The following is a 15000-nucleotide window of genomic DNA, read 5'->3' as shown; positions in this document are numbered from 1 at the left end:
ACTCCAGGCTTCCTCTCTCTGCAGCTCCCCGACAGACTCCGAACCCCGACAGACTGTGAGCTCCACTCGGCTCTCCTTCCTCTCCAGACTGACTCTTCCGAAACTGACCGCTCCGAGCCCGACTCGACCCTGCGCTCGGCACTTTATAGGCCGGCAGGAGAACCCATATGCAAATTTCTGGATCAGAACGAGCTTGGGGGTGGAGCCACGCTCGCCCATTGGACGGAGGAAAAGGGGCGTGAGTCTCCCCTGATCCTAGAATTTGCATACCGCGATTCTACACCGACGCGCCTGGAGGCGGGGCCAAACCGCCCCGCGCTTGCTGATTGGACGGATCAGAAGTGGGCGTGTATCATTCCTGATCCGAATTCTCCTCGGAAAGGCCGCACTTTGCACTCGCGGTTCGGCGCGCGTCCCGTACGAGGCCAGGACAGCCTGACGCTCGGCGTTCACAAGTGGTGCGGGAATGGCGGTAGAAGGAGGAGAGGTGAAGGTGGTGGAGGGTTTATTGTGGTGGTTTATGGCCATGGCGACGTTTGGAATGGCGGTGCTGCGATGTTTGCGGGAGCGAGTTGTGAAGGTAACGGTCGTGGCTGTTGGCGTTGTTGTTGTTGTTGTGAAACGGCGTTGCGGTTGGTGGTTGTTGTGTGATGGCGGTTGAGACGTGGTTGGTTCAAAATAAAGATAGAACAGAAAAACGACTATCTCAAAGCGTCGCAGCCTGAATGAATCACATTTATTCCCTCTAAACAACGGGTTTGGGGCTAACTACACATGTACTTAGAGATATCTCACCTACGGGACCTGAATGGTGGTTTGCGAATTTCCTCAACCGCAACACTATATCTTCTTCTTCCTCTTTCGGCTTGCTCCCGCTAGGGGTCGCCACAGCGGACCAACTGTCTCCATTTTGCTCTATCCTCCACATCTTCCATTGACACTCCAACCACCCGCATGTCCGCCCTCACCGCATCCATGAACCTCTTCTTTGGCCTTCCTCTTCTCCTCCTGCCTGGCGGCTCCATCTTCAACATCCTTCTCCCGATATACTCCGTTTCCCTCCTGTGCACATGTCCAAACCATCGCAATCTCGCCTCTCTCACTTTGTCTCCAAACCGTCCTACCTGCGCTGTCCCTCTAATACACTCATTTCTTATCCTATCCATCCTCGTCACTCCCAACGAGAATCGCAGCATCTTTAACTCTGCCACCTCCAGCTCTGCTTCCTGTCTTTTTGTTAGCGCCACCGCCTCCAAACCATACAACATAGCTGGTCTCACTACCGTCTTGTATACTTTCCCCTTCACTCTTGCAGCTACCCTTCTGTCACAAATCACTCCTGCAACTCTTCTCCACCCACTCCATCCTGCCTGCACTCTCTTTTCACTTCTCTCCCACACTCTCCGTTACTTTGGACAGTTGATCCCAAGTATTTAAACCAATCCACCTTCCCCACCTCAACTCCTTGCAACCGCACCATACCACCACCCTCCCTCTCATTTACGCACATGTACTCCGTCTTTCTCCTACTGACTAACATTCCCCTTCTCTCCAGTGCGTACCTCCACCTCTCAAGGCTCGATTCAGCCTGCTCCCTACTCTCCCTACAGATCATGATGTCATCCGCGAACATCATGGTCCATGGAGACTCCAGTCTGATCTCGTCCGCATTGCGGACAACCGCAACACTATATATATATATATATATATATATATATATATATATATATATATATATATATATATATATATATATATATATATACATATACCTTAGCTCCATTATATTTTAAAAAGGTTACAATGCTTCATATATTCGAACTTGTATATTAGACATGTGTATTGAAAAAAAAAATACAAAAACAAGAAAGATGTCATGCATAGCACGATACTTACGAAATCCATTAAACAAATTTGACCTCAGAAATAATTGGTGGTTGAATTCACTGACCAAATTTACAACTCCTCTTCAAATTTCAATTTGATAAGATGAAAATTGAGGATTATAGACATTTGGCCTATTTTGACCTTTTGGCCGATGACCTCAAAAATATTTGGTGGTTGAATTCAGTGACCTGATATGCAAATCCTGCTCAAATCTCAAGTCAATAGGATTAAAATTGAGGATTTTAGAAATCTGACAAAGTTGTTGACCTTTTGACCTCAAAAACAATAGGCTTCTTGCTTATGACGAACTCTACCATGTGGTGAAGTTTATTGAAGATTGGTTTAAAATTATGCCCCACAGGTGACAAACAAAGACAGACAGACAGACAGAATAATGCAAGCATCAACCAATATACTTGAAAAATCTGATTTTCACAAGTAATCAAGTTTCCATGCCTTGGACAATTGATCTCATTTGTTGAGCGTTTCAAACACCCTTTGTATGATCAGACTAATAAATATTTTGGTTTTTTGCAGTTGAAGAGAAAAAGTTAAACCGCAAATGCAGACAAAGACTTTGTATTTTCATTGTGAAGATAACTACACGAGTCAAGCTTTAACTCGTCATAAAATTAATGTTTGAAGAGCCAGAAATATCATTTGCAACATGCTGAGATTGGAATGTCGGGTGGGGAAGCGATTGAAAAAGGAGAGTGGGCATGGTAGGGAGGGAGATGTAGGGCAATTAAGAGAGGAAGGAAGCGTGTGTACACACGCCCAGATATTGAGATATCGACTTAAATAATTCCCTCCATCTGAGAAACCAACTCATTTGCCAAATTGGCTGTTCCACAACATTGATGCTTATGATTGCTTATTTTTGCCAATTCACCGTTCCTTTCGACACACAACTGAAAAAATAAATAATTAAAGACCGATTACTGATATATAGCTCTGTTAAAGTAAAACAACATTAAACTTGTGTGAGTGAAGTGATGAAACTTGGCTACAAGTTCGACTTTGTTTGCTTTGAATGGTGGAACAAAAAGCTAGAAAAAAATAAACATGCGCTGACTGATGTACAGACCAAATAAACTCAACAAAAGTGCTAGGTGTTGGATGCATATGATTTTTCCGGGAAATAACATTCATTGTCATCGTAATATTTTTGTATAAATAACAGACCATTAGAAGATAGTTCCATGATATTTATTAATCTCCGTTGGACTTGGTCTGAAACGGCGGCTAATGGATTTGGTCTCGATTTTTGTGTACGTGCGTGCGTGCATCCGCAACCATATCTTGGACATGTATGGACCGATTTTATTCGTACTTGGCAGAAAAACAACGCATGTTGGTATACACATACACATCATTGTTTTTCGACATCAGAAGCAATATGGCCAACTGGCAGCCATTTTAGTCGTAAAAATCCTGATGTTGAACATGTCCTCAACCATTTCTCGGACATGCATTTACTGATATCGTTCAAACTTGGCACACAGATAATAAATGATGGCTTACATAAGCATGTCATTTTTTTCGAGATCAAATCCAGGATGGCCGACTGGTGGCCATTTTGTTACGTAAACATGTCCCCAACCATTTCTTGACATGCATGGTCTGATTTTGTTCAGACTTGGCACAAGCACAGTATACAATGGCGTACACTTGCACCTAACCATATTTTGTGATCTGATCAAAGAGGGCCAACTAGTAGACTGACAGAGAAGCATGGTGTTGACTTCGTGGTTAGGGTGGTGGCTTGGGATCCTAGGGTCCTGAGTTCAAGCCCCGTTGGCCGCTGAATTAATACACCAGGAGGTTGACTCAGCCTGTCATCCTTCCGAGGTCGGCAAAATGAGCACCATGGAACTGGTAAGGGGGACTGCATCAGCGGCATAGCCGCGCCCCAACCAATGATGCAACCAGCAGCCACAGGCTGCACTCAATAGAGAGAGAGAGAGTAGACTGACAGACATTTTAGTTGTAAAAAAAAAAAAAAACCCAGTGGCTTAAATGATGAATGATGGCTTACATATGCACATCATATTTTTCCCGAGATTAAATCCAAAATGGCCGACTGGTGACCATTTTGTTACGTAAATGTGTACAAATGTGTACTCCTGACCACATACAAAGCTTTTGTCCACAGCCTGATGGAGTACTGCTCTCCCCTCTGGGCTGGTGCTCCCACCTCTCACCTTTCCCGGCTTCATGCTGTGGAAACCAAGGCATTTAGGATCATTGGTATCTCACACGATGAGGCCGAGTCCTTGGGTCTCTCACCCTCTCACCGAAGGCATGTCGGTGGTCTTTCTGTCTTCAACCATCTCCTCTCCGTCCTCGCCCCCCCACCCACCCCACCCCGCTCTGAGATATGCCCTCACCATATTTTCGCAGGGTGCTCAAGGTCTGCCAGCAACCCCCTTCTGGTAAAACTACCAAAATCGAGAATCACTGCTCACCTTCACTCTTTCATTCCTCTTTTTTCCCCATCTTTGGAACAAACTCCCACTCTCTATTCAATGCCACTCTTCCTTCCAGGTCTTCAAAACAGATGTTCACCACCATCTGTTATCTTCCCCCATCCAAAACCACGAACTTTTCTACCCCCGTTAATCCACCCCAAACCCACCTCCTTCATATTCCCTGCATTTCTTCCTGAAAGTCCCTGTTGTGTGAGGACCTGCAAGTTCTTGTCATGTCCATCTTGTTTACTCTGTGTTAACCACCCCATCTCTCTCCCTTCAACACATCTCATGTCTCTGTTCCACATTGATTTTTCCTCCCCTCTCCCTCCTCTCTTGGCTTCTGCTCATCTTGTTGTACGTTCTGTGCGTTAGCTCTCATACGAGCCTCGACAGTGTATAAAAAAAGAAGAAAAAAAATCACATTCATACTTGCTATACATGTTGTTCTTCCCCACAGCGATAAATGTCTCCTCTTCATTCTTCAAAAGGATTATTTATTTTGAGGTGTTTTTCTGCTCTGTGCCTCGTCCATCAACTTCCCCCCTCCAACCCCTCCCACACAGTGCAACGTTTCTCCTTGCATTTTAAAAGCATTCTAATCATTAAAATAAATATATAAACTAGCGATACCCGTGCACATGCACGGGATAGCAGTACAACATAGCTGGTAGCAGACGACAGACCGTACACGGGCAATGACAAAAATACGCATTGTGCAAAATGCAAGTGGTACTATGGAACGCCAAGACTTCGCAAACATTGTCGGCATGTCCGCTAAGTGCCACAGCAATTTCATAGGGATCGTGTGACGGCGAGCCAAGTTTTTAGTGTGCAAGCTTGATATTATAATAGAGATATACAAGTCTGGAGACGGCGATGGTTCACGAGCGGTATTTGACGATGTAGATTGTTTCAGAAGTCAAGGATGAGACAATGTGATAATGTTTGACCAAGTTATAAAAATGATCAACATGATGTGGTACGAGTGACGGGTTATTAGCTGTAAAATGTCGAAAACCGGTTTCGTTCAACAATTTAAAAAATTTGACCTTTGCATAACTTTTAAAGGTCACAAAACAATGTTGTGGACATTAAAATAAGGAAACAGGATACGTGCTATAGCTTATTGGAGTGAGTTCGTCGAAGAAGGTCGAAAACCCGGTTCGATTCCCACAACTTTGAAAATTTGACCTTTGTGAACTTTAAAGGTCAAAGGTCAAGGATTATGACCTTTGGTGCAAAACTTCCTCTGGAACATTCCAGGAACAATATAACATCATATAGGCTATATGGCATTTCGCACTCCTCGGATTATCCATACTTTGATGAAATCAGTGCAAAAACAAACTTGAAGGGGGCGCCACAGGCAAGGTGTTCGAGATAGAGCAAAATGGCTTTAAGATTTTAGGTGGGGAATGACCTCAAGATTATGCATAAAAACATATTGTCATCCTAGCTCTCAAAGTTTGGGCGGTCGTATTGATTTTTATGTCCATATTCGCAATTTTCTATGTTCATGACCTTGTGACCTTGTGACCTTGGGATGAAAATGAAAAAAAAAATTAAAAAAAAATCGAGCTCCGTGTGGCTATGCAGGTGCCATTGGCCTAACCAAATACCGAAACCCCTGCCAGATTCGACAAACCCCCTCGGAGAAGATGTAACTTGAAATCGGCTACCCCCAAAAAACACGTTTTTTTGGACGTGACTCCACCCATAATGGGCGCACCACGCCCATTCTCCGGACAACACAACTCGATCATGATATAAACCTCCCACCCAAATTTTATCAGGAACGGATCAAAACCCACGGAGCTATGCTCGGGACAGACAGACAGACACACCCATAATGAATATAGTGGTCACTTACTGACTCGTGAACCAATATTTACATATATATATAGTGTTGCAACTGGTACCCTAATCCTTACAAACCAATATTGCAGGGATGATGCCGGCCAATTGGTCCAGACACCCCGAGCTGGATGAAGAGCATATCGGCTCTTATACCTGGCCTGTTTGTTATGCCCATAGCCGATCGAGCAGCGTGTCGTACTCTTGTCCATGTTGGGGACCCAAAATGCACACCGTGCAAGCGGACACCTCACGCTGTGGGAGAGCGAATTTAATTGAGCTTAACCCGCTAAAAAAAAAGATTATCCTCAAAAGCGATTATAAAAGCCAATGAGGCTATTCCGCTTCATTGATTGTAACAGTCCGAATCGCTCAAGAGACCCAGTGAGTTCTATGTGTATTTAAAACAGGAAGGGGAAGAACAGAGAAGGCAATCATATAATTTTATGTACAGTTCTATTTACATTCAGAAATGTGTGCCCCAGAGATTCGTACAGATGACACATCTTAACTATTTATCTTGAGGCATCCGGCAAACCACAGGAAAGGAACCAGAGAGATATTGACAGGACAAAAGATTCCCCAATCACGGCCCATACAGGAACCTCACGTCAAACAGGAAGCTCAGAACAGCCAGAGGCAGGCAAGGACAGTGGTTCTGCAGGTCAGCAGGAGAACTGGCTTGAGCTTCTGTAGCAGCTTTCAGGCAGACCAGGACAGGAACAGATGGGACTGGTGGGAGGTACAGGTTCTACCTCCACAAGAGCTCTCTTACAGCATGCCCTCTCCAACCAAACCCCAGATCAGATGAGCTTCTTTTCATGGTTCGCCAGCCCTTTTATACGGTCGGATGATGTCCCATCCCACGATGCCGCCAAAGCCCACCCACTCTGTGCCCATTGGTGGTTGAGGCACCACTCAAGCCGAAGCCCCACCCTGAACCTTCTCAGTCCTTCATGAATGTTCGAAGCCAAAAAAAGAAGTGTGCTTTGAATATCTGACAAATATGAGCTTGTGGAAAGGCTGTCGCCACATCGCCAAAATACTATATGAAAAGCAAACTGCGGAGGGGAAGAATAGCAAAAGGTTAGAGAACAAAGTGCTAAAATTAGCACGAGGACCACTCTCTGAAACCATGAAAGTGGCTTCCAAAAGCAATTCATGGAAACACTTCTGGTGTTCGATTTCACCCCAATGTCTTATCTCAGCTGCTGAAATGCTTCAAATGAGAGTATAACCTCTGCAGGAATCAACTATTCATTCAAAATGAGCTTCCACTGCAGTTGTGACTCTGGGAGGGAACTCTGATGAGAAAACAAGAAACATATGCTCCTAAAACAAGCATAATGAAGATGCAGAACCTACACATGGCCAAGGACACAGAGAGGACTTTTGGAAGCAGACAAGCTTTCTCAATTCAAATTCATTTTAGGATTTCACAGTCATTGTACAGGAAGTTTAAGTGTTTTCCAAAAAAAAAAAGCAATTCGTTACATAGTCCTACAAATCAATGTAATTAAAATTAAAATTGTGATCAAATTATCTAATGTATAAAAGCAAGTGTGGAAAAATCCCGTGGGAGAAAAAAAAATTTGATCAAACAAAATTCAGAGATGAATTGTGACAATGCTCCTGGGAAAAAAAATGTTTTTATGCAGGAATAAAAACATGGCCTGATTAAAGGTGATGCAATTTGACTGACTAAGCAACACAAGCAATAAGACCTGAGTGCAAGAAGTACTTTAGTCACAAAATAACACTTTTGAGATATTGAGGATCAAAGTTTTCAATACATGCTGCAGATACTTTTTTTTTAAAGGTGGCATACTATGGAGCCTGTTGCTGGTTCCAGGGGCTAGACAGAGCAGACAAACCCTTTTTTGTGGAAAAAATAATCCTTTATTATGAAGAAATAGATAAAATTGGTTTTGGACTTAAGTACTTTTTGTGGCTAAATACCTGGACTTGGGTACTTTTTGGACTTGGGTAACTACAATATTACCCAGTTAAGTCCAAAATTACTCAGTTAAATCGGAAATTAATGTCCTAAATAAAAGAAAACCTAACTTTGGGGCGAGTCGTCTTTCAGATGACAAGTCCCTCATTCAGTAAAGTCCTCCTGCTCAGAAAGTTTGCATCAAAATCATACCAGATTGGAAATATTACAACAAAGTCAACTCTTAAGAGTATAAAAATACCATGGCCACCTCCATCAACATTCTTTACAGATTTACATAGGAAGAAAATACAACCTATACTGAACTTTCACAGAGGTGACACTGATTCAGTTGTACCCATAACTGTACTATTCATACTCGTTAACATCATTCGCAACCCTATCATCTCCCTTGAGGTGCTGGTAGAAGGTAACAGTCGGTGGCAAATCGATATGCTGTAACAAAGCTTTCACATCCTTAAGCTTTGCTGCCTTGATTGGCAAGAAATTCACGTATGCAGGGCAGACAGACATCATTGCTGCTTTGAGTTGCTCCAGCCTCACACCACGTTTCAAGAAGGTGACAGTATCTGTGCAATCTCCCGTCATAGTGGTACGTACCAGCAAAGTATAATGCATATAAACTACATACCTGATGCTTTGGCATCCTTCATTCTCTTTCTCGCCCAGTCTCCAGGGTTTATTTTACGTTTTTTGCCCCTGTCATGCCTGTTATCAGGGTTATCCTCATTCACACCATGCTGTCCAGCCTCCATGGTCGCCATTTTCACAGCTTGTCACGTGACACATACTAGCATTTTGATTGGACAGTCATGGACTTAGGAATTTCTTGCTCAAACATTATGGACTTGGGTATTTCTTGCACTACATTTTAGTGAATTCAACAATGACCATATACCAATATACAGGACTTGAGTACTTATTTTCGGATTTTTTTAGTATCAAATGATGCTCTGGCTATTATAGATTATAGTACTGGTGCCAGCTCATTTTTTTCAAAAATATGACTTAAGTGCTTGCACCCAGGTCTTCTTTTACACAATTAAACAAGAACAGAACTCGGTAGAGGGCAAACCTCTGCCAGGCTGAACAGTTTACATTTTGTATCACACTGATAGGCCGGATCTGGATTCAGACCTCAACCAAAATCTAATCAGCTTGTTCTTTAACAATGCCAAATTAGGTAAAGTCCAAAAGCAAAATAATGCCAAAAATACAATGAATTCAACATTAATAACATGGACAAATGTGTCCAAGAGCCACGTCCTAAAGGTTTTGTCTTCACCAGAATCATAAGAAGAAGAACAAGAAGAAGAAGAAGAACAACAACAACAACACCACCACGGAGCTCTCTTAGAGCCAGCGTTCGCAACGCGATGCGGCTAAAAATTATGGTAACAAGAACGATGATAAATAAATAAATAACTCAAAGTTGTGTTGATTGAGATGTTAAAGGGTATATCCTTACTATAATTCACGGACTGGCGTTTGTGTGTTTGTGGCCTTGTTTGTCACACAAATCATCCTACAGTTCTGGGCCAATTAAATTCAGACTTGCTGCAGAGGATCAGTGCGACCCCAACAAATGTAGAGGGGTGTTTTTATCTTTGCCGGTAATCTTGGGGGGTTTGGGGCGATTGGGGGAGTGTGGACGCAAATTCTCCATGTAAATGTGAATCGTGTAGTGCCGCCTCGAGGTGGGGGAGGGTATTACAAGTCTCCACCATTTACAGTGCAAAATTCCTATCCCCACATTTTGCAGTGCAGTGAGGTGTTTTGAATAATAAGCAAAAGGTATGATTTTGCTTCATGCACGTAATCTGGGTTTTTTTCTTATTTTGCCTCAATAGAGCTGTCAGTTACCTATACCACTGCTACTCAAAGTGGTGGTACGCGGACCGGTGCCGGTACGCGAGTCATCGACTGCCGGTCCGCGGCGAGTTTCCAGTTTCACATTATCATAATATATAACATGTAATGTCTAAAATGAAAATGTATAAAATCTTGAAAAATAATATATTTAAGCCAACAAATTCTAAATACGAGAGAGAGAAGTCTGTCAACGTTGGAAGTTATACCAGAACCGAACGTGAAGGTAATATAATGTGAATTTCAGTGGAGTTGCCAGGTGGTGCTCTTTTGTTTTGCCAAAATGGGTGTAATTATAATTGTACAGTTGTCATGAAAGTTTTAAAATATTCATATTGTTTCTTTATATTATAGAAAAACTGCTTAAAACAAACTCCTAATACCAACAGTAGTTAAGTTATTCATGTGTTACGGTTCTAGGAACCGTAAGCATCCAAACATACAGTTGTCCCAAAGTCAGTTATGCCGTTAAGTAAATGTGCAGACAGATCCCTTCCTTGTGTTTCGTGGGAAGATACTGGGGTGCGTTGTGATGTTTTTTTAGTTAGGGTAATAAATCTTTATATCCCATCCCCCATCACGATCCACCGTCCACCTGCGTCTCTGGAGCCTCGTGTTTCCAAGGCAAAATCTTGCAGCAGTTCCAGTTCCTCAGCTTTCCAAACGTTCTAATTTCTTCTTGGCTGTACCACCGTTCACCTTCCCCAAACATTCCAATTTATTCTTGGCTGTACTACTGTTCACCTTCCTGAAACACGCGTGGAGTGGGCGGGCTTTCCCCGCCTGGCCGAGATCCCGCCCAGAAAGGGGTGGACCCATGAAGGACCTGTCCAATCGAGACTCTTAGTATTACATTATAATTTGGCGCGCATTGACTGTGGGACTCAGGTAAAGGTTGGAAAATAACATAGGTTTAATGGAAATATTGATTTTTGAAGCTAGTATCACTAGAGGTTGTTTAATTATCTTTTGTTTAGAATTTTATTGTATTGTTCATTTTTTATATTCTATTTGCACTGATTCTACTATATACAGTTCAAATATTAGCTCAAATATTACAAATAAGCATTATTTCAGTCCATCATTCCAGGGTTATGGAATTTATATTAATTATTTTTTATCTCTAATTTACAGATGGTGAAGCGAGGCCCAATGGACATGTTTATCAAGCCGAGAAATCCGGTTGCTGACCGCACAAGTAACTCTGAATCAGATGACGGTGATGTAAATGAAGCTGAAGTATTGCCGGCAAAAATAATTCGTACTAGCTTTACTCGGAAATATGACTCCTCATACATTCAATTCGTTTTTGTATCCACGAATGATGGGGGAGTGGCAAAACCGCAGTGTGTTATTTGTGGAGATGTGTTGGCTAATGACTCAATGAAGCTGTCAAACCTCAAGAGGCATTTAAATACAAAACATAAAGAAATGAGTTCAAAGTCAAAAGAGTTCTTTGAAAGAAAGCATGTTTATTTAAAAGGCCATCAGAAACAGATCTTTGAAGTGTCACACATAAATACTTGTGCTTTGCAGGCTTCTTATAAAGCAGCACTTCGAGTTGCTAAGGCTAAAAAGCCATACACCATCGGTGAGACGCTAGTGATAGGCTGTATTAAAGATGTCTGCATAGAAATGCTGGGTGAGGCGGCAGCAAGGAAAGTGGCTCAGGTGCCACTTTCAAATGACACTACAGCTCGACGAATTCACGATCTGGCTCAGGATATGGAGGATCAACTCATAGGACAGAATAATTTAGCAAAGTACTTTTCTTTGCAGCTTGATGAATGTACAGACGTTGCTATTATCTGGCAATTCTGATGGTGTATGCGCGCTTTGAACATGAGGGTGATTTGAAGGAAGAGTTTTTTTTTCTCTGCTTCACTACCAACAAAAACAACTAGTTCTGAAGTGTTCAAGACTGTGAGCGACTACATCGTTAATAAATGTGGGTTGGATATGAAGTTTTGCGTAGGCGTATGTTCTGATGGCGCTGCCGCAATGATAGGACGGCATTCAGGAGTGGTTACCCAGATCAAGGCGCTTGCCCCTGAATGCAAGTCAACACGCTGCTTCCTTCACCGAGAAAGTCTTGCAACAAAAAAAAATGTCAACAGAACTAAACAGTGTGCTCAGCAAGGTTGTAAAAATTGTGAATCATGTAAAGGCAAATGCTCTAAATTCGAGATTATTTGCTGCATTATTTGATGATATGGGAGCTGATCATAAACAGCTCCTATTGCATGTCGATGTACGTTGGTTATCAAGGGGAAAGTCCTGTTAAGAGTATTTGAACTACGAAACGAACTGGCTGAGTTTCTTCAGGACAAAAAACCAAACTGGTCACAATTGTTCCGAGATGTGAATTAGCTAGCCAGGCTGGCTTTTTGGCCGATATTTTTGTCATCTTTAATGATCTCAACACCTCCATGCAGGGAAGGATGGCTTCGTGTTTAACAATGGCAGACAAGATCGACGGACAAAAACGAAATCTAGAAGCATGGAAGAGTTGAGTGTCAAGAGATTGTTATGATATGTTTCACCAATTAGCGGCAGTCATCGCTGATACAGGAGAAGACCTTAATGTTACATCTCCACGAAATGTCATCAGAGAACACGTGACGAATTTGGCAGAACGTTTTCAGCATTACTTTCCAGAAGAAGATCCACGGAAAGGGAATGAATGGATCCGAAATCCGTTTATGCCATTGAGAGATGACTTACTTGTCACAATGGAGGATAAATTATTGGAGCTGTCTGCTGACGAAGGATTGAAGAGGAGTTTCGAAACTACAACAGCACTTGCTTCTTTTTGAATAAAAGTGAAAGCAGAATATCCTGAGCTTACTGAAATTGCTCTGAAAACTCTTCTCCCATTTCCTTCAACCTACCTCTGCGAGACTGGCTTCTCAACTATAAGCATCATTAAGATAAAGTACAGGAATAGTGTGGATATTCATTCTCCATTGTGCGTGGCACTGTCCTCAATTGAACCACGATTGGATAAGCTGAGAAAGAAGAAGCAGGCTAACCTTGCAGATTCGTAAAAGTTAAGGATTTAAGATGCCTATATCATCAATTTCATATTTTAACATTACGACATTTTCAAAGTTGTCTTCAATGTAATGTTACCTATTTCCTTTCAATGTCTTTATTCACTGAAGTTTAAGATAACTCTTATTCTTCTTCTTCTTCTTTTGGCTGCTCCCGTTAGGGGTCTTCACAGTGGATCATCCGTTATGATCCGCATACTGATTTGGCACAGGTTTTCGCCGGATGCCCTTCCTGACGCAACCCTGGTCTTACGACACAGGGATAAGGATTGAGTTTCGCCATGATTCCGGGCTGCCCTACACCCTCTCATAGCACGACCAAGCGCAGAGCAGAGCTCTCGTCCTCAAGAGATCCTCCAACCCAAGCCTCCGAGTAGCCGGATTCCAGGCGCACGCCACTACACCCGGTACTGGAGTTTAAGATCACTAAAATATATAATTTGTTCAACCTACCTTATTCATTATAATTTTTCATTTTATTACTTATATACCGGTATACATATGTTTATAATAACTATGTTTGAAGGCTTTGCTAGTTTGATTTTTTATATATTTTTTAATATTATAATACTGTATTAGTCGTTTACAAAATATATATAAAAAATGTGTCAACTTTTATTATATTCATTATATTTTTATATTTTTCCGGTATAAATTAATATTACGAAGGATGTTCAAACAATATTTTCTCGGATCATAAACAAATAATAATAATATGGCACAAATAAGGTACCGGTCCCTGGCACATTGGGAAAAAAACCTGCCGGTCCACCACATCAGATAGTTTGAGAAGCACTGACCTATACAACACCCAAATAAAGGCATGCGTCAGAAGAATGTGTTGCATGCTTGGAACAAGATCACCCGTAAATGTATAATCATGACTGAAGTAATACAATACATATATATATATATATATATATATATATATATATATATATATATATATATATACATATATACATATATTATATATATATATATATATAAATAAATGAATATATATAGATAAATATATATATGCAGTAGACTAGGCGTAAGTCGTCACCATCAGGACCGAGAAAAAAGTGACGACTTAGAAATGTGACGACTTACGCGTATGCGAACATTCATGATGACTGTGGGGTGAAGGATGAAGTCGCGCGTGGCCTGGACACGTATGTGTGAGAGCCGGCTATTGTACCAAAAGGAAAACACAATCCTCAGGGCATAGGTGGGGGTTCATTGGTGAGTTGGAAAGTGATCAAGCAAAGATGGAATTCATGAATCAGTTTATCAAAAGTAAACATAATGAACAACCGTAAGACAACAACTTCGCCTGCTTCTCACCATGATGGGATTGACCAACGAACCCCAGAGACTTTTCTGGCGGCATCTGCCAGAAAAGCCCAGTCTCATCGGCATTGTACACGTCCTGAGGCTGATACCTTTCCAAGATGTCTTTCAATTTGCCATCCTTCCAGTCGTGCACCACTGCCGAATCCACGCTGCCTGATTCGCCGCACTTCTTGACCTTGCCGATTCCCCACCTCACTTTGAATCTGTCTATCCAGTGCATCGGCAAGGTCTTGGCATCATCATGCCCGAGGTCCGCAGCGAATTTACGTGCCTTCAGCAGCAACATTTCACCGTCCAACCGAATATTTGGCTGAGCCGACATTTGCCGAAACCAGATGATGAGCGCGTCATCGACATCTTCAAAGGACACACATTTCACGCGTTTCACACTTACCACTGGCCTCGTGATCTTCTCCACTTGTCCAAACATCATGCCTTTATTCTTCAAGATATTGTTCAATGTCTGCCGTTTGATGTCCAACTTCTCAGCTATGGCTGTTTTCTTCATCAGTGGATTTGCCTCGCAAAACTGGATAATGTCGTATTTTTCTTGGTAGGTTTTAGTTGT

General features: G+C 42.1%; 1 protein-coding gene and 1 pseudogene across 4 annotated transcripts in view; one reads left to right on the top strand and one right to left on the bottom strand.

Moving 5' to 3' along the window:
* Positions 1-15000, bottom strand: part of SHROOM2 (shroom family member 2) — a 218042-nt gene that overhangs the window by 123304 nt on the left and 79738 nt on the right. The window lies entirely within an intron of this gene.
* On the top strand, positions 10051-13291 carry LOC147014202 (SCAN domain-containing protein 3-like; annotated as a pseudogene).

Source organism: Eptatretus burgeri, chromosome 13 (genome assembly GCF_056783735.1).
Source record: "Eptatretus burgeri isolate ZD-2024b chromosome 13, Ebu_testis_v1, whole genome shotgun sequence".
Classification (NCBI taxonomy): domain Eukaryota; kingdom Metazoa; phylum Chordata; class Myxini; order Myxiniformes; family Myxinidae; genus Eptatretus; species Eptatretus burgeri.
This window is presented reverse-complemented; position numbering and strand designations above follow the sequence as displayed.